We start from the raw sequence: 25,353 nt of genomic DNA on the forward strand, positions 1-25,353 counted from the left end.
CAATCTAAGTCCCGCTTACCTCAACAGCCGCATCAATTTCCACACCCAACCAGAAAACCTACATTCAGCCTGCCTCCTGCTCACTCACAACTCCGACATCTGCTGAGCCAGAGCAGGTGGTGTGCCTTCCGTACCTTGCACCCAAGGCCTGGAATGACCTCTCACTGCACATAGATCCGCCTCCTAAATTCTTGAATATTGCAAGAAATTGAAGACATGGTTTTTTACCTAGACAACAGTCTCGGCCAGTGCAGGCCCCTCTTAGCTGGTACCAGGATACCCTCCTCGTTGAGAAATGCGCTCTACAAATAGCTATAGCATAACATAACTTTCACCATTCATAACCTGGATGTTCCTACTGTTCCCTCTGCCTTTGTATTTCAGACATGTTTTTTTCTTGGTGTTATCCAGTCATCTAAAATTAGCAACATTAATAGTGCATTCATATGCTTGTAGCTAATTCAATAAACAATAAAAACATTATTTATATTTAACTCTCACTATCAAAACTCTTGCATGTGAAATTCCTCTTTATATTCTTGCTCTGAGAATTGGAGATGAAAAAGTATTAAGCGACTGTTTTAGTATGTCTGTGTATTACCTTACGTGTGTAATGTCCTTGAAATATAACATGTTACCCTGTTTCAAAAGGATGTTGTTAATACCATAGTCTGCAGAGCTAATGTGTCATTACATAATACATTGTTCCGTCCTCGGAGCGCTCTTAATAGCCCACAGTGGAGGTGGGCGTGTGCTGTTCTGAATAGTGCACTCCATGACTCTAAACATGGAGGATAGGCATGAACCAAGGGCAGCGTGCATGTTTTTCTTTAAGTGGAGACCACCCCCTACTCTAAACAAACTTCCATTTGTAACTATGGGTGCACTCCAGGAGTGCAGCTAGCTTTTATATTACAGATAGGAGCAGCACATGTGAGATAACTAATCTGTGTAGGGACATTTGGCATGTAGAACATAGCCTTGATTTTCTAGTAATGATTTCTCACAATTAAATTTATGTTTATTTGGAATTAAAAATATGTTCTGATACTCCATGCACAGAGAAAGCCACATGCTGTGGAAGGGCTAACCCCTCTTAGTTGCTACAAACGATTTTACACAACTTATTCTCACCACTTGAGGCCAACCGTAGCGCAAGAGACTCAGACTATGACTATACCATCGAAGAGGTATCTGAACCTGAGATATGGACATGCTACAATTTTATTCGGGAGATGCTGAAGCTTTCCCACAATTGAAAAGAGGGGTAAGATGCCAGGGGTATAGAGCGGAATATACTACCCAGAAGATCTGCATTAATTAGAGCTTCCCAGCACTCAAGTTCATGGTGTGATTCCATGATAATTTAACACAAAATCCTAATTCCTTACAAATATTATGAGTGATCTGGGAAACCCCAGACACTTCTTCTCCATTTTTAAAAGTGAAATTAAATGTAGTAAGTAATTGCCTCAGTCTCCGATGTTTTGAAAAGCTAAACCAACTTGATTAAGGACCTCATTTAAGATTTGGTGAATAGAGCAAAGGCAGAGATGGTGTCAGTGGACTACCACCCTGCCTTTACTTCATTCACCAAAATTGAGAGATATCCAGCGACCCCACGGACATCTCTATACATTGGCAGGAACTGCGTTCACAGAAATTCCTTTCCATGTTTGAAAGGTTTGTCAGATTGCTCTGTTAAAAATGACTACTAGTCGTCAAACTTCAGCAAACTTTTACATTTTACAAAAAATAACTCCCAAAGTGGAAATTTGTTTTTGAAAAATATAAAAGTAATACTCTCCTCACCATGGGAGCTTGTGGAGGTAATTTTTGTTTTTAGTGTCCTGCACTGTTAGGTTTTACCTGGTAGAGACGGAGATCAAAAGAAGCCATTCAACTGCTGACTCTAAATTGGGTGGATGGTCGGATGGCTTAACTTTGACAGCCAGTACTCCAATGGGCCATCAGAGGAGTTCGTCAGCGACAGAACTGGAAAAGGCTCCTTCATCTACATACAGTTGGTCTGTCCAGCTCCAAATTGGGTGGCTGACCCAAGAGTTTAGCTGAGAGGGTACTCCATTACTGCTGCCACAGAGTACCCTCTCCATCAAACTCTAAATGATACAGTTAGTTATTCCAAAATGAAGAAAAGCTGGATTTGATACTTCTGGGAGAAGGCACAGTAGTAAGGTCAAGTAGGTTTACAGCCACCAAGGAGTTATTTAATTCGAACAGGGCAACATTAAGCCTCATTCATAAACATATGATTCCATTGACTGGATCAATTCTGGGCAACTGTGACATCAAATCAGCCCCTTTTATCTTCTTGATATGATTATTATCAGCCGGAAAGCCTCGGATACATTGCTAAGGCAATTATGTCAACAGTATGGCTGAACACATTTGAGAAAATGAATTGTAAATAAACTGGAATAGTTCATATTAGAGCATTGGAATGGTGAGAGCTACATTGAAGAAAATGAAGTAGCTCCCGGCTTATAATGGCTGGTATAAGCCTGGAGCTCCAACATTCCAATGTTTGTCTTTCTGTTTCTCCCTTTTTATTTTAGAACATTCTATCTTCAATAGGTGGATGTACTAATAGCCTTTTAGCCCTTCTGCCCCAGGCTACACAAGTTGTTAAAGGGCCTCTCTCTCGCTATAGGCCCTCGCCTGCGACTCAGGTCTACAAGTCAGGTTCAGGGCTTTAACGGCTGGTATAGCCCATGGCAGTGGGCTATAAGGCTATATTACAACCATAAGTACACATAACCTCATTCCATTCTACTTTGACTCCATATTCTCATCTTGAATTTCAAGCTGATGTGCATGACATGGTTGTACATAGTAAAGTTGACTTTTAAAACGGTAACTACGTTGAAATATTACCAATGCAATAAAAAAAAAAATGAACTTTCAAAAAGCTGTTTTCAATATGTGCATTCTTTATCTAACTGTACTCTAATAACTTACCATCCCTGAGCCCTCAAATTCAGGAAGTACTCCTTATTGCAAGCATTCCCTGAATCTTGAAAATCTTGATCCCCACCTCACTGTAAAAGCTCCTCTGTGCTTTAGCTGAAAAATGCTTCCTTGCCCATGCTCCCAGTACAGTTACATTTGCCCGGCAAGGCACGACTATTTTCATTTTCCTTTTATAGCCACAACCTTTTTATTCTATTTTTTCAGTAGAGAACAACTTTTTTCAGTTTAATCTGTCCCGCAACATTTATACTACAAACCATTGAACACATGTAGTTTGAAATTCATGAGGACATTGTTTGTTAAAACTTAATATGACATTGGGAGTTTAATTCCAGAAAGAGTAGTAATTTCACCACCAATGGTATATGTGAAATACAGTCTTTAGTAACAAATTGACTCTTCTTGAATCTAAGTGACAACCACACTGCTGTACATTATTGCTAAATACTGTCAGTGAGAAAGGGGATTATTAATTGGGATAGAAGGTAGCACAGCAAAGTAACCATGGCACTGTCCATGCTAGGTTCTGTAAAGTTTTCAGTAATTTAAACCTGAACACAACACCTGGTAGCTACAGCACAGAATAGGCAGGCTTAACTTTAAAAAAATGTGTAAAGCATTTTGAAGTACCAAAACAGTTGAAAAGTAAAAAACACAACACAATAAAAATCCCACCCCAATTTACATAAATAGAAAATATTTTATGCTGGTTGCTCTAGACCTGTACATACAAGCTTTAGGGCTGACCATGATGGAACGTGGGTACAAGGACCAGGTTTTTTCCAGTCAAATGGTTACCAACTGACTTAGAAGTTTTCTGAGAAGGTATAGTCCTCAGCGGACAAGGCAGCTGGCTTGATCTGAAGATGGGGTCATCAACTGCGGGGCGCCAAAGGATGAGGTCTTGGTGAAGCTGACAAAGAAGGCAGGAAAAGTTCAGAAAGGAAATAGTCCAGCGTGCGAGCCAAGGAAGCCGTTGAGGGTAATCTAATGCTCGGCGCAGGTCCAGTGAAGATTTCTGCCTCTCTTTTTCAGAAGATGGGTTCCATCAGTGTGACAAGGCTACAGGATGCAGCCAGAAAGGATTTGATGTAATTGGATGCTGGTCGATGTTGGCCCCCCAGGATTTACTGCTGCAGAGAAGAACGCTGCGGGAGCTGCTGCAAAGTCAGGCCCACCAGCGATGTACACTTATTGGATTGATTTGGCTGGTTGTTCCTGATTTTTTGTCAGTTCTCCAGGCAAAAATCCTTGAAAAAGATTCTAAATGCCAGGTTTTAGTTTTAGGCAGGAGGAGTACACTCTAACACCAGACAAGAGTTCCAGAACCTCAGGAACAGCACTTGGAGGTCATGACTTACTCCAACAGAAGCCACCAAAAGGGTCCAGGGAAGGTTTAATTGAAACTAGTCAGCTAGTCTTTGCAGAAAAGTGGGTTTCTTACAGCTTTTGTATTCTAGTACCTTAAGAGGAGATAAGCTATCGGTCCCTTGGAGTTCAGTTCGCAGTTCTGGGGACTAGTGGAAGCAGGTCAAGCCCATCCAGGTCTCCTCGCAGATCAAAACAACAGGTGCTGTCCTTCTTCTGTCTTTCCCAGGTCTAGAGGTGTTCTGAAGAAGTTGCCAAGTGGTTCCACTTGTATGCATTAGCCTGTGCGTGGAAGTCACTGTTGATCCCTCTCTGACCAATAGAGAAAATGTTCCCAGGGGTAACCCTACCTACTTTGTAGCAGATCCTGCGCGCCCTATTGCAAACAATCCGACAATGCCTCTATTTACCTAAAACCAATATGACAGAACATTTCTTCCCTTGTGCATTACTCTTGTGCTCACCCTAGAGGTGTAGCCATGGAAATAAGCAAACTCCCCCCTATGGTCACTGAAAACCGGTTCTGGGGGGAGCTCCTATTCCACTGAGAATGGTACCTGTCTGTCTAGAAGGACAAAAGAGGGAGCAGGCCCAGGTGTAAGCCACATCTGCCAGAGACAGGGTAGGCATCCACAAAGCTTATCAAGGGCACAAGCCAGATAGACATCCTGCCAGGAGAAGGTAAACCACTCTCCCTTTTTTCTCAGCTCTAGAAGTCAATATACACCTAATCAAGGAGATTTTATCAACTAGGTGACAGTTGTAAGTTCAGGCAAGTGGGCTTTTAGAGGCATTATGCAGGGTATAGGCAACATTTTAAAGGTGCCTTTTGTAAAGTATTTGTCAAAAATCTGACTTTAACATTTGGATTTGTAATTTTTTTTTTAAGTCCAAGAAGTAACTTTTTATCTGGTTCCTAGGTGGAGATAACTTTATTCAATTTTAACACTAACTCAAAATGCTTTCCTATGGAACACCCAACGCTGCTACAGTGAAAATAGCTTTGTAGGCCGTTTCACTGTAAGGACATATTTTATTTTAAACTTTGACGAATCTAACTCTTAAATACCATGCACGCTGCCTTTTGGGCACTCAAGGTTTACTTAGGAGTGACGTGTTAATAATTAAAAGGAGGAGTTTAGGCCTATCAACTTACTGGTGGCAGGCCTGCATTCAACCAAGGACCCACCTCTGCCCTCCAGCAACAACTCCATCGCACCCCAAACCCTGTAAAGCATACTCCTCAATGTCCACTCACTCCACAGACAAGCCGTGGAAATCTGGGACCTCCTCAACAGCACCACCTCTGATGTCGCATTTCTTCCTGAAACCTGGACAAACGCCTCCTTGGGACCTGATATCTCGATCCCTTTCCCCGAAGGATACCAAATCACCAGGAAGGACAGCCCCGGTGGAGGCATTGCCATCGCCCACTAAGCTAAGCTCCGTCTAAGCACCTACACCAACATGCCCAAAGACCTAATGGAACACCTCCACTTCAAGATACACACCAACCCGTCTAGCACCCTCCGAGGCACCCTCATCTACGGACCCTCCAGGACCCCGTGCACCTTTCGCCGACTCCATCACCGACATCATCACCCGCATGCCTTCACCTCCACGAATACACCTGCTTGGAGACCACAATTTCCACCTCGACAAACGCCAAGACCCCAACTCCACCTCCCTCCTGGACAACCTCCACAACATCAAACTCAAACAGATTGTATCAGAAGCAACGCAGGACACACCCTCAACCCCATATTCATAGCAGGAAACTCCATCACCTTCAGCCACACCTCCGAACTTCCATGGACGGACCACCTCTGCTTCCACTTCACCTTCAAAACAATCATCTCTCACAGACGTCCGCACCAGCTCCAGCACTAGAATTGGAACAAGATCTCCGATGCCCAGCTCGCCGCCTCCCTCAGCAGCTCTGCCCCCACTGCCACAGACGATGACCCCACCACCGCCTGTACCCTAAACAACCGGATCACCGATTGCGCCCCCTCAAAAAAAGTCCAACCATCACGCCAAGAAAGCCAGATGGTTCTTCACAGAAATCCTGGAATCCCAGACAAACCTGCAGATGCCTCAAAAAGCTATGGAGGAACTCCAAAACTCCAGCAGACTTCAACAACTTCAAAGCAGCCACCACCGCCCACCACAAACTCAGCAGATGCTCAAGGAAGAAAGCACTTCAGGACACAATCTCCACCCACGCACACAATAACAAGGAACTTTTCGGCATCGTCAAAGAGTTTGCACAGTGAGACTACCGACATACCACCCTCCCATGACCTCTGCAACAGACTCAGCGCCTTTCTCCATCACAAAATCAAGACCGTCTATTACAACTTCAACGACAAAAACCTTCACGAGGAACCCACCGTTCCCCACACCACGCAACCAACACTGGACAGATGAACCACCCTCAGCATCGAAGACACCCTAAAGACTATGATGACCACCCACTCCGGGGGCCCCCATGGTCCCCTGCCCCACCGCATCGACCAAAGAGTCGCAAACAGCCGAACCAGCAACCGCTCCTTCACGACCGCATCCTTTCCCAACTGGAAACACGCAGTGATCAACCCTCTTCTGAAAAAACCTCAGGCGGACACAGCCGACCTCAAGGACTTCAGACCGTTATCCTTACTCCCATACCCGGTGACAGTCATGGAAAAAGCTGTCAACAGCCAACTCGCCTCCTTCGTAGAAGAAAACAACATCCGTGACTCCTCCCAATCAGGCTTCAGGAAGAACCACAGCACTGAAACTGCCCCACTCGCTGTGAGAGACAACATCCACTCCCTTCTTGACAAAGGAGAGACTGTGGCCCTCAACCTCCTGGACCTCTCCGCTACCTTCGACAGAGTCGTACATCGTACCCTAACCCGCAGACTCCATGACACAGGAATCCGGAAGAAGACCCTCAACTGGATCTGTTCATTCCTCTCCAGCAGAACGCTGTGGGTTAGACTCCCCCTTCCTCTCAGAACCCACACCGACCACCTGCCGAGCCCCCCAAGGATCCTCCATCAGCACCACCATGTTCAACGTCTACATGGCCCCGCTCGCATCCATCATCAGATCACACAGACTCAACATCGTATCATATGCAGACGACAACCAATTCATCCTCTCGCTCTTTAACAAACCCAACATCTCCAAACACAGATTTCAAGAAATAATGGAAGCAGTCACCAGGTGGATGAAGAACACCTGCCTACAATTAAACATGGAAAAAACTGAAGTACTCATCATGGGCCCATAACCCAATGCCTGGAACGATGCCTGGTGGCCCCCCGCCCATGGGAACCTTCTCTCCCCCACAGACCACGCACGCAACCTCAGAATCATCCTGGATTCCGGACTCAAAATGGACCGTCAGATCAACGCTGTCACCTCTTCCTGCTGCCACACCCACCGCCTACTACGTAAGATCTTCATCTGGATCCTCGTCGAACACAGAAAAACCGCCACCCATGACCTCATCAGCAGCAGACTGGACTACGGCAATGCACTGTATGCCGGGATCCACAAGAATCTATTTCGCAAACTCCAGAACGCCCAGAATGCCATTGCCAGACTAATCCTCAACCTACTGCACCACTGCCACATCAGCCAATACCTACAAACAATACACTGGCTCCCCGTCGAGAAGAGAATGACTTTCAAGCTCCTCACCTGTTGGACTGAAAATGCGTCTGGCTGACTTCTTCTAGCATTGTGCGAGTTAAGTTAGCGTTTGCGGCACCATTTTGTATTTGGCCACCATTTTGTACCATGATAGAAATGAAGCTTCTGTCTCATACTTTCTACCTCAGTAGAAAGCAGCCTCGATTGTTTCTCTTTATCATTCAAGGTTGAGCTTCACTGCACTAATGAATAGATCCTTCTGTAATTACATTCCTTTCCCCGTAGGTAGGTCTGTTCCCACTCTCAGAGAGACAAGCACGGGTAGAGTAACCTTGAAACTAAGATAGCGTGTACCCAGTCTCAGGATGGTAGCCCATCTTTCTGTAACTCATTTGTTCATCAGCGCCCAGGCTGGAAAATTCCAGCCTGAGCGGGTCTAAGGGGTGTTGGAAGTGTATATCTGACTTTACCTTGTGTACGGGGGTCAGTCCCTCGGCTGCTATCTAAGGAGGCTGGTCAGACTGGACTCCGCTCAAGCGCATACTAATAAATAACTTTAGTTTGTATTCTCTACTGTCTGACCAACTCTTTATTTGTGTGGAAGGCTGAGAGGTGGTTGCGAGTGACCGGGGTGGCCCTAATCGCATCACTTCCTTCAGTTGGCACCAGAACAGGGACCCCATCGGGTGAGTGACCCTTCCTTGCCCGCAGACGGGTGAGGGGTATGGGGCCACGTCGGGTCGGGCGGGAGGACCGGCGATCCCTGCATGAGAGAGTCTAGTACTCGCAGCTGCCCCGTCTGTCTGACCAGGCAGTGCCTCGGCCAGAGGTCATCCCGGCTGGGGTCCTGAACGACAAAACTCTTGGATCTTACTGTTTGGTCCGAAGAGTCAGCAGTGGAAAATAGCTTAGTTTGATCTGTGTGCACCAGGTGAGTTCGCTTTGGTTTTGTTCTATGGCTATGGCGCCATTTTGGTTTGTGTTTGGTATGGTCTGAGGATCGTTTTGGACAAGCTCTTGAATATGTTTGAGTTCTTTGTGAACATGGTATTGTTTTGATCCGGATTTGGTGAGGTCTGTGGACCATCTTTGGTAAGATATTTGCAAATATCTGCTTGGCATAGACAGTGAAAACGTTTTCGTTTCAAGATGCCCAGTCTTAGTAAACTATGTTGTGTGAGTTGTAGTTGTTGTTCTACTGATGCTCGATTGGAAGACAGTCAACCTGCACCTCCAGAAGGCACCCCAAACTTTGAAATGTATGTTAACCATGGCCTTGGCCCTATTATGTTTAGTACATTGGGCACAAATATACGAGGGACAACGCCGAGTTGCAGTGGCTGTTTACTGAAACTTTTGATGAGAAAAAGCATAATTTCCTGCAGGATAAATTGTTTGTGAAAAAGAGTAGGCAGTCAATGTTTGATTACCTTAGAACATGGCAAAAGGAAGCTAAACAGAGACGAATGGAAGCAGAAAAGGAGGCCCGAAAGGGAAGGATGCAGACAGTGAATGCCATTGTGTATGATAAGAAGAAGACTGAGAAGGGAATAGAGTGTTCCGATAGAAAGTTTCGATTGCAATGCGAATAGTATTATGTGTTCGGGAAGACAATGAGACATTTGTGGAGAAATTGTTAGACACTAGGCCTGGGCGGTAAACTTTGCTCTGTTTGTGGAGTTTGCGGAGTTTTGTGCACTCCACACTCCGCGGAGTGCAGAAAACTACGCTTCGCGATGTGCAGCGTAGTTTTTCCCCGCTCGCGATCGCAAACGGTAAGTTTGCGATGGCGGACGGTAAGTTCACGAGCGCGAGTTGCCGCTCGGGTAGAATTTCTACCCGAGCTGCAGGAATACCAGCACAAACTGCAGTTCTGCCACTCACGGAACTTCGTGGAGTTTTTTGTAACACTCTCTGTTTTAACACAGGCCTTTGGAGGTAAGCAATGGCTGCGTGCTTATTTTTCTGCTTTGCTTGACCCAGTCGCCAGAGCCCTCCCGAACTGTCTAAGAGCGGTCGCGGCTGTGGCCATCTCTATAAGGCAATCGGCTAGGCTCGTACTTGATACTGACCTCACAGTTATGGCCCCCCATGCTGTGGATACCCTTTTGAATAAAACCAAGACACAGCACCTCACCAATGCACGTCTGACCGGTTATGAGCGAACTCTCTTTGCCCCGCATATCACGATCAAAAGATGTGCCACTCTGAGCCCTGCCACGTTATTGCCCCTCCCTTTTGAGAGTGAAGAAATAGACATACATGATTGTCTTTTTTGTTTTTGGACAGAGGACGCTCTTACCCCATTGCATACGGTAGTTGAAACATCACAAGTTCCCTATCAGTCTGCTCAGGCAGCTGAACTAGTCGCACTTATTAGAGCCTGTAAATTGAGCGAGGCACTGGCTGTTAATATTTATACTGAGAGCCAGTATGACTTCGAGGTCACCCTTAATTTTGGGTGGCTCTGGGCAGAGAGAGGGTTTCTCACCTCTCATGGGACACTCATCCAAAATGGCCCCCTTATACATATGCTTCTGTCTGCCCTAACACTCCCTAAGAAATTGGCTATAATAAAGTGCAGTGCCCACAAGGCCATTACTGATGATGTTGGAAGAGAAAATGCATTTGCAGACCGGACAGCCAAGGAGACAGCTCGAACAAAATTGAAAAGGATGTTTGTAGCGGGTCCTGCCAGGTGGGTGCCCGAGGTGACTATGTTAGAGGATACTCTAGACAATGTGTAAGAAATTCAGAGAGACGCAACGATTGAGGAGTTAGCAGTATGGCAGTAAAGTATAGCACTTTGGATTAGGATGGGTGTTGGAAGGACAAGTGAGGAAAGCAGAAATGGATGTTACCAGATGCATATGTCCTTCCAGTGGCCACTATGGCGCACGGGCCAGCCCACATTAGTGCAAATGGCATCTGTAAACTGTTAGATCCTGTATGGCAGAATGACAATATTCCCAAGGTTGCTGCTCACTTGGTAAAGTACTCTATGGTATGCTTGATGTATAACCCTGGAAAAGGCACCTCTACACCCCCTGGTAATTTTGCACCGCCTTGTTTCCCTTTCGAGGTCAACAATCTGAAATATGTGTTAGTAGTTGTTATGCATTCAGCAAATGGGTTGAGTCTTACCCCACTAAAGTGAACACAGCCTTGGCGATGGTGAAGGTACTCCTAAAGGAGTTCTTCCTCCGTTTTAGTTTGCCCCTTTTGATTTGGAGTGACATTGGAAGTCACTTCAATTCAAAGATTATCCAGCTGGTGTGCGATGGCCTGCACATCAAGCTGAAATTTCATGCCGCAAACCACCACCAGTCAGCAGGCTTAGTTGAGAAGTACAATGGTACACTCAAACTGAAATTGGCAAAGATTCAAGAGAGCACATGATTGCAGTGACCAGATGCTTTACCATTAGCTCTTTTGTCTACAAGAACTACGGCTCACTCTAGAACAGGATTGTCACCGTATGAGGTTGTGTGCGGACACCCGGAGAATGTCTGGGGCGTCCCGCGTCCTCATAGGTTTTCACAAATTTAATATCCTTTGCTAGTGGATTACTTGTATGAGTTGACTAAAAACTTGCATTCTATTCACCAACAGATCTACGAGGTCCTCCCACCAGCTCCTGAGGGGCCAGGCCATGATATCCGGCCTGGGGACTGTGTGCAAATGAGGCATTTCCAGAGGAATGGCAGTTTGGAGCCATGCTGGAAGGGACCCACACAAGTCTTTCTCGCTACCCGCTCAGCTGTAAAGGTGGCCGGCAGGAAGAATTGGATCCACTCACAGCATTGCCGCAAGGTGCCCCATCCTTTACCCTACGAACAATGCGTGCTTGAGGGAGTTGGCAACTCTGAAACTGAGCAAGTGCCCTGTTTTGTTCCTTTCTCAGATGCCCGGCTGACGTGGGCACAAGTGGAGGAGGAAAACAACGCAGTGTTGAAAGAGGCAGTGCCACCTGAGATTAAGGCCATCCAGGAGCCCCTCTCTTGTTTTCTCATCACTGGCTCCATTGCATGTCCTATCTTCTGGTTTAAAAATGTACCCATTTGGTCGTCCCATTATGGAGGAATAGCAATCCTTTGCAGCCCTGCGTTTCGGGCAGAGTGGGTCTGGTTGGTATAGTTGGTCTACTAAGAGTAAAATTGTTTTCATAGTAATTGTTCTGATTTTTCTGATAACAGTACTTGGAAGAGTGTGGTTCCTTGAGGTGAAATATACTCTGCACTCTTTGATTGGCACAACGCCTGTTCCCCTGAACACATGTTGGTTACTTTGGCCCCTCATAAGGGTGCACGGAAAAACATACGTAGATAATATTTTCTTGCAAATGCTCCACCAGTCACATAATACATCCAACATTACTAATTGCTGGATTTGTGGACTGCTCCCTTCTTTGACATATAAGAATGATATATTACTGTCCATGTCATTTTGCTATCTCGGAAGCTGTGAGGCCTGGTTTCAACTGTTTACCATGGTGTATACTCATTTCCATTCTGATGCTATGAATATGACATATGCTGATTATGATACTGTGTTAGAATACATACGTGTTCACCAAGCGTTTACTCCAGGAGAACAAGGGGCCCCTGATACACTGTCCCCAACAGCCTGTATGAACGTATATGAGAACGAAAAAAATGTAACATGGCTTTGAAATGAAATGTTGGATTTCCAGGGGTTTAATGTCACTGAATATTTTAAGTCTTTTCAGATACGCAATATTACTCGAGGTGAAGCAATGCCGGTGCCGGTAGTTAACATAACAGCTAGTTTTTGTGTTCGAGGCCTTGGGAATGTTAAAGTGGGAGAGAGTAATTGCAATTATACTTATGTGTTGAGCACGATAAGTAGCCCACCTTTGCTCCCCCCCATAATGTTTATTTTGTTTGCAGGTCCCAGGCTTATGTGTGGTCTCCGAGGGGGTGGTCTGCAATATATCACCTCTCTTTCCTCCTTCCCCCGGCATATATAGCACCATCCAACTACCATTGAGATCACCGATTGCAGCGTAGGGGTGTCCATCTATCCCGTATTAGAAGGGTTATCAATACAGAGGACATAGAACAGACAGATTCTACTCTACAGCAGTTCACTGATGCTATGAAGGGTATCATTCCCTTTTGGGGCCCTTTGTCCAATCAATATCTGTCAATATCCGTTGCCTCAGCAGGGTTGTGGAAGGGGTCATTAATACCACGACTGGAATTCTGACAACTTTAACAGCTGAGCTCCTGGCTATGAGGCATCGTTGCTCTTCAGAACAGGATGGTGTAAGACGTCATCCTTGCTGATCGGGGAGGGGCCTGCAGCGTCATCTGCAGCAGTTGCTGTGTATACATACCGGACCACGCTCCTAATTTATACGCTACTATACAGAAGTTGCACAGGCTTGCATCTGACATTCACCACGAGAAAGGTACCTGAACACTTTCTGGTTGGTTCTGGGGTTTAATAGCATCCTGGGGTTTGAAGATTCTTATCTTTCTGGTAGTAATTACAGGTGTAATTTTCACTTGTTGCCTGTGCGTCCATTGCCTTCCTGCCTGCTGTACTTACTGTGCTGGAAAGTTAACACCCACACCAAAGGCCCCAGAACATGATGCTAAGTCTTCGACCATGATGATGCAGGCTGTCCGCAACTTAATGTCTATTGACAAAGGTATTTTTGAGTATTGCTAATGTGTGAATTAAAATGTAACAGCAGTATTTTTACTATGCGAGCAGTTATTCATTTCCTAAGCATTAGACAAAATTGTTAGCAAAAGCTAAGAGGACGGTCTGTTGGACTGAAAATGCATCTGGCTGACTTCTTCGAGCATTGTGCGAGTTAAGTTAGCATTTGCGGCACCATTTTTTCTTCGGCTGCCATTTTGTACCATGATTGAAATGAAGCTTCTGTCTCATACTGTCTGTCTCAACAGAAAGCAGCCTCAATTGTTTCACTTTATCATTCAAGGTTGAGCTTCGCTGCACTAATGAAAAGATCATTTTCGCCATAGGTAGGTGTCCTCCCACTCTCAGAGAGACGATACAGGTAGAGTAACCTTGAAACTAAGATAGCGTGTACCCAGTCTCGGGATGGCAGCCCATCTTTCTGTACCTCCTTTGTCCATCAGCGCCGAGGCTGGAAATTTCCAGTCTGGGCAGGTCTTAGGGGCGTTGGAAATGTATATCTGACTTTACCTTGTGGACGGGGGTCAGTACCCCTGCAGCTATCTAAGGAGGCTGGTCTCCGCTCGAGCGCATACTAATAAATAACTTTGGTTTGTGTTCTCTACTGTTTGACCGACTCTTCATTTGTAAAGAAAAGGCTGAGAGGTGGTCGTGAGTGACCCGGGTGGCCCTAATCGGGTTACTTCCTTCACACCCATGCCCACAAGGGCCTCCACAACACCAGACCCGCCTACATGAACCACCACCTCTCGTTCCACACTCCCCAAAGATCTCTCCGTTCAGCCCAGCTCTCCCTTGCAAAGGTACCACGCATCAAGAAGACCAGAACAGGAGGACGCTCCTTCTTCCTCCTCGTGGCCAGGGCATGGAACTCCCTCCTTCGCCACCTACGATGGACACCAACACTCCCCAAGTTCTTGAAGGACCTCAAGACCTGGCTCCTCTACGAAACACTGTGAACTCCCAAGAATCGTGTGCCCCCCTCCCAATCCCCCTCAGCGCCTTGAGACCCTTTTAGGTGAGTAGTTGCACTTTACCAATCCCCTGATTGATTGATTGATTTATGTTTTGCATTGTCACTTAAGTTATGCTACAATATGTGCTGTAGTCCACTAGTAAAATGTAACTTGTGAGCTCTGGATTCACTTTATAGGTAACTTATGTATGCCAATTAGGAGTATAGCCAAATGCAACATGATTTAGGGGTCATTGTTCACACACTGGGGCCTGGTTAGCAGAGTACAAGTGCACGGGGTGAAAAAACCAGCAGCATCAGTTCTAAAACAAGCATTAAAAATGCAATAGGTCTCGCCTTTTATTAAGTTAAAGCCATTTGCTTTGCTATACAATACCATTAGCAAAGCAAATGGCTTTAACTTAATCAAAACCGAGACCTATTGCATTTTCAATGCTTGTTTTTTCTTGCCCGGCACTTGTTTTTGCTCATCCAACTTCGACCTTGAGCAAGAGCAAAGAAAACACAAAAGGAGTAAAGAAGGAGGAAGAGAAATTTGGAAAATCAATGACTAAGTCAGAAAACGGAGGAAAACGACTGTATAAGAGCGAAATAAAGGGACAGGGAGTTTCGGATGGTGAATGGAAGAACCATGAGGCAAAATCAAGACGAGCGATCTTTGCTATTTGTAATCCCCAACATTGTGTAGTGTAAAGATTTGGGCACCGGCACGTAGTCTTTTACAAGTTAACCACTGCTTTGAGGACCCCGTATTGACCTTTCACAGCAGAGATGCTTCGGTAAATTCCTGCAGCTGCACAGGGGATTTGGAAGTGCTAAAACAGCACCAAGTTTGTTTTCAAACTGGACTCTTTCAGGCACTCTAATGGTGGTTTGGGAGATGGATCATGGCATGATTGTATTATTTAGCCAATGTAGGCACACACTAACAATTAGTGATGGTGGTGTAATAAACATCTGTTATACGGTGCCAAGAAACCCTCGGGCGCACATTAGAATGAGAGTTTAAGCTATTGGCTTTGTAAATGACAGTGTCTTTCATTTATGTTTTAAAAACCAACACGTAAATAAAAGGCATTGCCATTTACAATGCCAATAGCTCAAACTCTCACAACTGCGAGACCTATTGCATTGCAAATGCTTGTTCACTTTGCAAGAGGACGTGGCCTCATTTGAAATTTCCGGACGTGCTCACTGGACTCGTCTGCTATAATCGCCATAAAAAAACATATAGGAGTCCAATACAAAGACATGCTGGTTGCACACACAGGATGGTGACCGGGACACACCGAATGCACATGCTAATACAAACACACCAGATGCACATCCTGAAACATCCAAATTATAAAAAATCCACACACTTTGTCGAAAATTATCTAAATGACTGTTGTTGGCATATATGAGGACAACTGTCTGCAAATGCAAGTTAAATGTAAATGAATTCAGTCAGAGATGTTACGCAAAAAACAACGTACACTTGTGAAAAGATTCTACCATTTTCATGTGATATTGAGGATATTTCAAACTTGTGCCCAAAAAACTGACAAGCCTAGATTTTTATATAAAACACCCCGCTATTGTCACAAAACCCAATTTAGCCATCCTTTTAAACAGCTGATCCGGTGTGAGCACAGTAAATGATACGATTTTTAATTATTTTTCTTTAAAATCAAACAGATGTTGCCTATTATAATTAGAAAGTACCTTCCATTAAGTTATTGCAAAAGCAGTAATTGCGTCTCCCAGATGGAGGTGAAGGGGAGCTCAGAGTAAGTCACGGACAGCTTAAAAAGATATTCAAGGAAAGAGCAGGGGTCCCGGCCCTTCACAACATAAACACCATATGGACACTGGACACTTGACCTCGGAGGGGTGGTGAGGTGGGAGGGGATGCACAGGGAGATTCAAGGGGGCAGATTTATGAGGTTTTGCCGTAGGGAAGCGCAGCAGGCCTTCCTGCTGCGCTTCCCTACGGCAAAAGAAAAGGGTAGGGATGCGCTGTATCTATGAAATGCGGCGCATTCCTGTCCTTTTCCCCTGCGCCGGCGGACAAGGGGCTGCCTGCGCCAACGCAGGCACCTCTGCACCATGGTGCAAGGGTGCCTGCGTTGCGGGGATGAATATTGTTGTACAGGAAGGGAAACCTTTCTGTACAAAAATAATCACAAGAGGTTTTTCCTCTTTGTATGGGTGCTGCAGAATGCAGCACACACAGAAAAAGGAGAAATAAAGATATTTCTCCCCGTTGCGCCTCCCTTACGCCTCCCCTGGGGAGGCGTAAGCTTTTGGCGCTGCCTCAGATTTATGATTTCTCGTAAATCTGGGGCAGTGTCAAAAGGCCATGGATGTTGCTGGGAACGCCCCCAGCAACACCCATTGCAGGCTCCCTTTAACGCAGAACACTGCGTTAAAGGGACTGATATTTATGAGGCAGCATTAAGCCAAAAAAAGTGGCTCAGTGCTGCCTGATAAATATCACGCAGGCTTCTGCGCCACGGAACGTCACAAAAAGTGACGTTCCGATGGCGCAACGGGCCTCATAAATCTGCCCCAAGGAAAGCAAGGGGCCTGCGAGCAGTGTTGTGGGAGGGTCAGGGGAGCCACAGAAATATAAAACGAGGGACTTTGTTTCAGCTAATAAGTAACAGTAAAAACACCAGCATTTGCAATGCAATATTTCTCGCAATTGCGACATTTTGAGCTATTGGCATCGTAATGACAATGCCTTTTCTTTTTGCTTTTGTTTTTGAAAACATGAATAAAAAACGAAAAATGCCAATAGCATTAGCGAGAGTTTAAGCTATGGCACTAAGGCACTGCTGTCTCTCATGCACACCATGCTCTCCCTAGGACACACACACACACTGCTTTCTCTCACACACTGCTGTCTCTCTCACACACCATGCTCTCCCTAGGACACACACACACACTGCTGTCTCTCACACACCATGCTCTCCCTAACACAAACACACACTGCTGTCTCTCACACTGCTGTCTTTCTCACACTGTCTCTCTCACACTGCTGTCTCTCTCACACACCATGCTCTCCCTAGGAAACACACACACACTGCTATCTCTCACACTGCTGTCTCTCTCACACTGCTGTCTCTCACACTGCTGCCTCTCCCTAGGACACACACACTGCTGTCTCTCTTACACTGCTGTCTCTCTTACACTGCTGTCTCTCACATACACTGATGTCTCTCTCACATACACTGATGTCTTTCTCTCTTTCCCTCAAACACACACACTACCTCAGGCATACACAGCTGCCTCTCTCCCTCACCCATACACAAACGGAGGCTGCTAATGTGGAAATATATGTTTAATACAGCGATGGCTAAATGACGAGAAACGCTTCCATGTGGCATGGCAGAGGAGCAGTGTTCTAGCAGAAAATAATTCCATACGGACAGACCCTAAGGGCTAGATAAGAGAATTCCGCAGTCCTGGGGCTGATGGCACATCCTGTGCAGCATTCAGGTGCCCGTATTCCTCATTTTTCAATCACTTTATAGGAGTAACTGAAGAAATGTACTGTCAATAACGTATTTGCAGTAAATCGTAGAAAGTGCCTGATCAAATATCTCGTAAATAAAGAACATTGCTTATATGGCTGTCAGAAAAACCCTGACATAACATTTTTTGGGAGCACAATATTGATCACTTTCGGATATTAAAATATGAAAAGGCGCTTGAAACCATATTGTTAGAAGTCTGCTCTTTGGAACTTCGGCACAACAGAAACAATACAGCCAAGCGCGTTAAAAAAATAAAAACAGGAGGTACTTACTCGTCAGTTCTATGCAGAATTTGTGATGTTTGTGTCATGGAACAAACAGCATACACTAATAAAAGTGCTGAATATACAGTGATACAGGCGACGGCATGACTGCACTCTTAAGTCGTTAGGCAAGTGATCGGCCTCTTATACACAGCAAGCGGGGTTTGGTTAAATTACTTCTGATACATCAAAGAAAAGGCTCCTGTTGTAAAGGGCAGTACTGGAAAGAAGCAGCATCGCACCACTTGCAAGAGTGCGAGGATTTTACATTTGACGTGGTTAGGAAAGCTACTAATCGCAGAGGCCACAGCATGACACAGGTGTGCACAAAAGACATGTCTTGGAAGATGATTTCCTAAGTAATACATCCATGAGCCTTAGATGTTCACAAAATGGGCAAAAGGAGATGGCAATATGAAGGCAGCCAGAAAGACAGATTTCCGGTGCAGTACATGCGATGAGATGGTTAAATTACGTGATCTTGCAGGGTAGATGCTGATTATGGTAATATTTACTTTCAATAATTCACAATATATACACAGGTATATACACACGCAACGCAGAAAGATTTCAAAGAAAATAGTCTTTACCAAAAGGCCAGTCATGGACTAGTGTTTGCAAAGTCGCACCCGCGCGCTCCCGCTGAAAGTCCATATTAAAGAGCTACTGGTGGCTTTCAGCTCACACTCGAGTCGGCATTCATGATCTCCCGCAGCCGTCGCGGAAGAACAGGTATGTCAACCAGTTATTCCCGGCACGTCACTGCTGTTTCCTTCTTCCGAGTAACACTCGTCTCCCACCCGAGCTTTCAACAGCGCTCCCGAAGAGTGGATACACCACACACTGCAGTGAGTGCAGCTCTGAGTAGCCATGCGCATACGATGGTGTCCTCCGCAAAACAGGAAGGGCTTAATACATACGTCATGGGCTGGCTTTAGACCAAAACAAATGCAGCTTGACAAGTTCTCACAAGTGGAACATAAAGGGTGTGCTGGTGACGCAGTCATGCTACACTGCTCAAGTGGAAAAGTGAACAGTCACTTGACGGCACACGACTCGCAATATTATGTCGGCCTGAAGCAGGGACTGGGCAGATTAAATCAAACATGATCTGGTTTTAAAATGAAAACGAGGAGATTAAACGCAGAAACAAGCGCTCGCCATGACGTTTTTCGTTCGTACACTTTTCTCTTTTAGAGCCGTCCCAGTTGGACTGGCTCGCCTGACTTCCTTTTGTTCTAAAAGGTTTCTTATCTTTATGGGGTCATGTATTTGGCCCCGTAAAGATAAGAAACCTTTTACCACACACGTAAGTCAAGCGAGCCAGTCCAACTGGGACTGCTCTAAAAGAGAAAAGTGTACATCACTGGAAGCTCTTTTCCAATGGCTGGCCACTGTTTAGCATAAACGGTGACGCCAGCCAATGGAAAAGAGTGGCGGGGCTTAAACCCCGCTAGTGAAAGCTACCCTAACTCATTAAATCTCGCCAGCGAGACTGCGCATATCTGCGCAGCCTATGCTAGCCGAGACCTAAAAATAAGGCAGATTATTCTAAAATGAGTCATTTTCTTACACTGTCTGACTAGTGTTGGTGACAAAATTCCAGTTGGTGGTATAAGTATTGCTATCGACTTTCTCTTTGGAGAAAAATATTTCCTGTCAGTAGTCCTTCAATTTGCACTTCTATTGCTGGCTGTTGGGTTTATTTAGTGCTGGCTAAAATTTACAGTGATATAAAATACTGCATTTGCTGCTGAAAGCTACAAAAGCATGTCATTGCACTGTGGTATGTTTTATGTCGGGGGTAATTAACACGGGTGTCATTTACTTCTGATTGTAATGTCATAAAACAGCAGTAATACACAATAGTAGTAAAACTAGCGTAACCACCTGGAAGAGTGGCTATCTCGGACAAGTGTTTTTTTTTTCTGGAATAAACCACCATGGGCCTCATTCCAAGTACCAATACCTCCGATTGCAGCATTTATCAGATACAGTATTACCTTGCCAATTTGAGGTCTGCAACTCAGAATTACGGATAAAATAGCAATGCTCAATGGGGCATATTTATGAGTTCTGAGGTGTAGGGTAGTGCAGCAAGTCACCTTGCTCCGCTGCCCTGCATCAAAGGGAAAGGGCAGGAATGTGCCATATTTATCCAATAAGATGGATTCCATGCCTTTTCCCTGGCGCTGGTGCTGTTTTGGCAGCCTAGCACCAACGCAGACACCCTTGTACCCTGGTGCAAGGTTGCCTGTGTTGTAGGTCGGATTGTTTTGGTGCTGGAAGGGGCATCTCAACTGTTACCCTGCTGCAACCACACTTGCTGTTAAGCAGGTACAATGCCCAGGACAAGTGCAAGTCCACTCTAACTTCAATCCAAATAAATGCTGCAAGTTCATGTTAAAGCTGCTAGTCCACTTAAATAAACAGATACACGCCCAGAACATCTCTTGACTGTGGGCTGTAAAGGACACTGGTGGAGCAGCCATGGTGTTTCAGTTTTCTTGAAGCTTTAATTTTTTTTCCTCCTAATTTTTCTCTTGATTTCTTGTGTAGGTTCAATATCTCTTCAATTTCCTTATTTTCCTCCCACACTTAGATTCTTTCTCCAATTGTCACAAGTGCTGTAAGGAAAAGTGTAGTCAGGATACTAACCATAGTCCACACATTCAAGTGGGGATTGGGTGATAATACGTTGTATTCAGAGAGGAGGTGGGTTGTCAAAATTTAGAGAGCCATTTAAAGTCGGTTATGTTTGTCGGTTTTCAGTGGTCTTGGTGAGAGCTGGAACAACAGACGGGTGGCTTTATACCAGAGACGTGGTCCAACTCAAGCTGTTTAGAAGCAAAACACCAGTGCTTTTATGTTAATGGTTGATGGGGATATGAACAGATCCTCTGTACGACCTTGTAATGTTTCATTGTTGGAAGCAGGTGATGCTGTGGTGGAAAATCCTGCCGCATGTGAGGAGAGTTTTACTTTAAGAAATGTTGGGAACCGCAGACCACCTGCTTATTTGAGGGATTATGTTAAATAAGTTTCTCGTCTGCAATTTATATTATTACTGTATTCATTTGCATGTATATTTGAAGACCCATGACATATGTTTCTTGAAGCACTTTGTTCACAATGCTTTAGTCAATTGCAAGGGGGAAGACGTGTTGTACATGATTAACTTTATGGTGGGATTTACTGTAAAAACATGGAGTGAAGGACTGGCCTGCATTCCATGTTCCTGATGACTCGCAAGCGTTCCAGTGAAGTTAGTTACTTCTGTGCTGGCCGAGGGATAGATGTGCTCTTGTTGGAAGCAATCTTAAGGAAATAAATGCTTCAACTCACCCAGTCTGCTGCACTGTCATTCTGGGCTGCAAGAAATACCTTGTGCGTTTGTTGTCAAGTTTGTTACCAACCACTTATGAATAATAGGTCTTGGTGAAAGGTCAGGATTGATGTATCTGAACCAAACAGGAAGTCCTGTTAAGGAAAACAAACAAAAAGAAAAGAAAGTAGAGAGTATAAGCAGGATTAACCCAGATTCATGCTACCCTAGCAGACAGTATAGAGAAGTAGAGGACGTTCGGAGGAGTAACTCAGATGCACACTACAATAGCAGACAGTATGAAGAGCAAGAGAGGGTGAGAGTAAACTCGTATGCACAGTGCTCTCAGACATGCATGAAGGACTAGAAGTATGAATACGTTTTGACACCCTCTGTTGGACGCCTGCGATTTAAAACACATGTGAATTGAGCTTCTCCTGACAGAGAAGGAGTTATAATTTAGGAAAGCACCGTGGTTTGCTCTGAGCCAGGGCTGAAGGATTCCTGCCTCCGGTTAGGAACCTGTGCCTTGGCTGGCTCATTAAACTTGTCTGCGTGAACACGTTCTCTGGCTTGCAGACAGGGCTGCGAGGATGTCTGGATGCCTGCGGTGTCTCAGTTATCACTGTATGTGAGATAAAAAGTCTGAGGATGGTGAGAAGTGTGTGTGAGAGAGAGAGAGAGATCGCAGCAAGGGACAGGTTTACAGGGAGGGAAAGGCAGAACTAGAGACGAAGAAAGGAAGGCTGCGCTCTAGTGGTTCAAACACTTGATCAGCAGCTCTTATATTTAAGGCATTGTCATTGCTGTCAGCATATATTGTTAGATGTGTTGAGTTTTTGTGCATCTCACAAGATGGCAGTGGATGCACCCACTCTGAACGAATCTGCAGCAAATATAGCAAAGGAGAGGAATTCTCCGGAAATGTGCAGACAACCAAATTAATTGTAGTGATAACCAGAAAAGAACAAAGTGACTCGATGCAATACTGAAATATGTTACTTGTACACAACCACCCATACATAACATGAACACCTGGCAGGGGAGAAAGGCCTAGATGAAGGCAAGATGCGCTCCCACAAGGGCAGCACTGCAACAGGGGTCTGACCAACGCCACCAGCATGCCCCCTGAAAAGCAGAACTCCCACTGGCATTCCAAAACAATTCAAAGTGGAGGTGCTGACCAGTGGTGCATTCTCAATAAAGTCATAAAGTGTTTTGAACATGTATGTGTGCTTGTGAGTGTAGAAACATCTTACTTCCTTTCAGTCAAAGCATGCTAATCCCATTATCAAATATGTTCATCCCACCCACATCATTTACCCACACCCTTCTCATACACAAAAGCAGAGCAGGTGGCCGCGCCTTCTCGTACCTGGCCCCCAAAGCCTGGAACGACCCCTCACAACACATCAGAGCCTTATTCTCTCTTCTCAACTTCTGCAAGAAGCTGAAGACCTGGCTCACTGAGTAAGCCCTCCAGAGCTGGCCTGACACACCGGCTACGTAGCGCCTGGATACCTTCATGGGTTACAAGTGTGCTATAAAGACACCAATAACATCGTAACATAACATAGCATAACATATGGTATGCTTGTTAATGGCTATTACTTTTCCCATCTAAATAGGCACTTCCTGCTGGCAAATCATTTGAAACAGCCACTGGAAAGCAACCGCAAAGTTTAACAGAGTTAAGAATTGGAATTTACCAGCTTTACTGGGGGTTTCAATATGGTGGTCTATTTTATATATTGCCCTGAAAAGTGGATCAATAGGTCATTTGCCTATTTGACAGATGTTAAAAAAATAATAAAAAAATAAAGAAAGCATTCACTCAGAGTGCTGTTCTAAACCTCAGTCATTCGGAGTGCCATTCTTGCTGACACCTATATTCCGTAAAGATTAGATACCTCATGTTATCTAAAATCAGCCAATAATCTGTCTGACAATACACCGGGATGCGCAGAGCCTGAGTAACCCCATACTCAGAGTCCTATTCTGAAACCCCAGAGCGACCTACAGCTTTAATCCTAAAATAACAGAGTCAGTGGGAGCACCTGTGCTGCTCTCTCATCTCACTCTTTGCCCTTTTCGTGATTAAATCCAGACTCACACAGAGTTGGTCCTAAAAATACTAATAAATCATAAAAAATTGGTGAGCTCTACTTTGCTCATTTTAACACATATTTATTTACTCAGACTTCTGTGCTAGATAATATCTGTAACAACCTAGAAGCCTTGGTTTGAGGTGTAAGGAACAAGCAGAAAATTACTGTGAGGTTGAGATAATGCGAGCTCATGTAGACTTGGGCACCCTATTCTTGGAGTGTTACATCCTTTGCAGAACTCGAGGAAGTCACCTATGATGCTCAGATGTGCAGGAATGGTATCCAAGGGTAGTGAGTCCTTGGTCTGAAGAGGTCTTCCCTTAGATCTTGTGTACCTTTCTGGGCAGTTGACTTCAATAGATTTATTATTTTTTTCACTTCTCTTACTATTTGCTCTACCTTACCCTCTTACACATTTGATGCTTTTGGCAATGGCGGATATTCCACAAAACGCTTGCCAAGTTAAGCCCTCACAGTGATGGCATCACTAAAGCTGGGCCTGAGTTTGCCCCAGTCCAGTGGTATGCTGAAACTTTTGGAAAAAAGGGCTGTATCAGATCTGACCCTTGCCAACATATGGAACCTTTCTTCCCCCTAGCCACCCAACAAGTAATTATGTTAATCATTAATATCCTGCCTTAAATACGACTCTTAATTCTATAGTTTTTCTGTTTCTAAGCAGTATAAACAGCGGCAGGTGGCACAGGTAAGCAAGATGGGGCGGTGGGGCGGGGCATGGCGCGACAGGGGGGAAGCCGACAGGTATTATTTATTTATTTAATTATACTTATTCCATCATCTGTCGACTTTCCACCCCTCACACCCCAACCCGCCCCTGCCCCACCGCATTTACCTGTACGGGCCGCCATTAAGTATAAATAAAGGTTATTGCTGTTAATCCGTTTAATGGTGATCATTTTTTCTCTCAGAAAGATGAAAGACTGATTGGGTCTTTCTGGGATTCAAAATCCTAACCTGCAGATCCTGCAATTGTCAGCAGCAAGTGCTTACTACCTGAACCATGTTATAAGTTATTTCTGAAAAAATTAGTTTTGGTTGGCTCGAGCTATCGATTTCTTACCCTACGATTTTACTAACATAGCACCTCACAGTTTGGGCAAGGAGTCTAAATGCTTTGGGTCGGTATAGTAGTTATTATCCAATGAAACTGGTACTCATTGTATGAACCACAGACAAATGCATGGCTGAGCAAACTCAGCTTTACCGTGAAAAGATAAAGCGTCCCTCATCCCTGTTGCATACACCTGAACTACTCTTCCAAGTAATTGTTACGCTATATTGCAGTGCGGAACTTAAAGTCACCTAATTATCATGTGACTGAGCTTACCGTTTGAAGACATTGGGCCTGATTCACAAAGGTAAACCTATACTTTTGTATAAGATTAAGATTTATTGCTATTCACAAAGGTATTTTACAAGTATGATCTTTATAATTGTGGAGTCT

The sequence above is a fragment of the Triturus cristatus genome, chromosome 2_1, assembly GCF_964204655.1.
Source record: "Triturus cristatus chromosome 2_1, aTriCri1.1, whole genome shotgun sequence".
In the NCBI taxonomy this organism is placed as follows: Eukaryota; Metazoa; Chordata; class Amphibia; order Caudata; family Salamandridae; genus Triturus; species Triturus cristatus.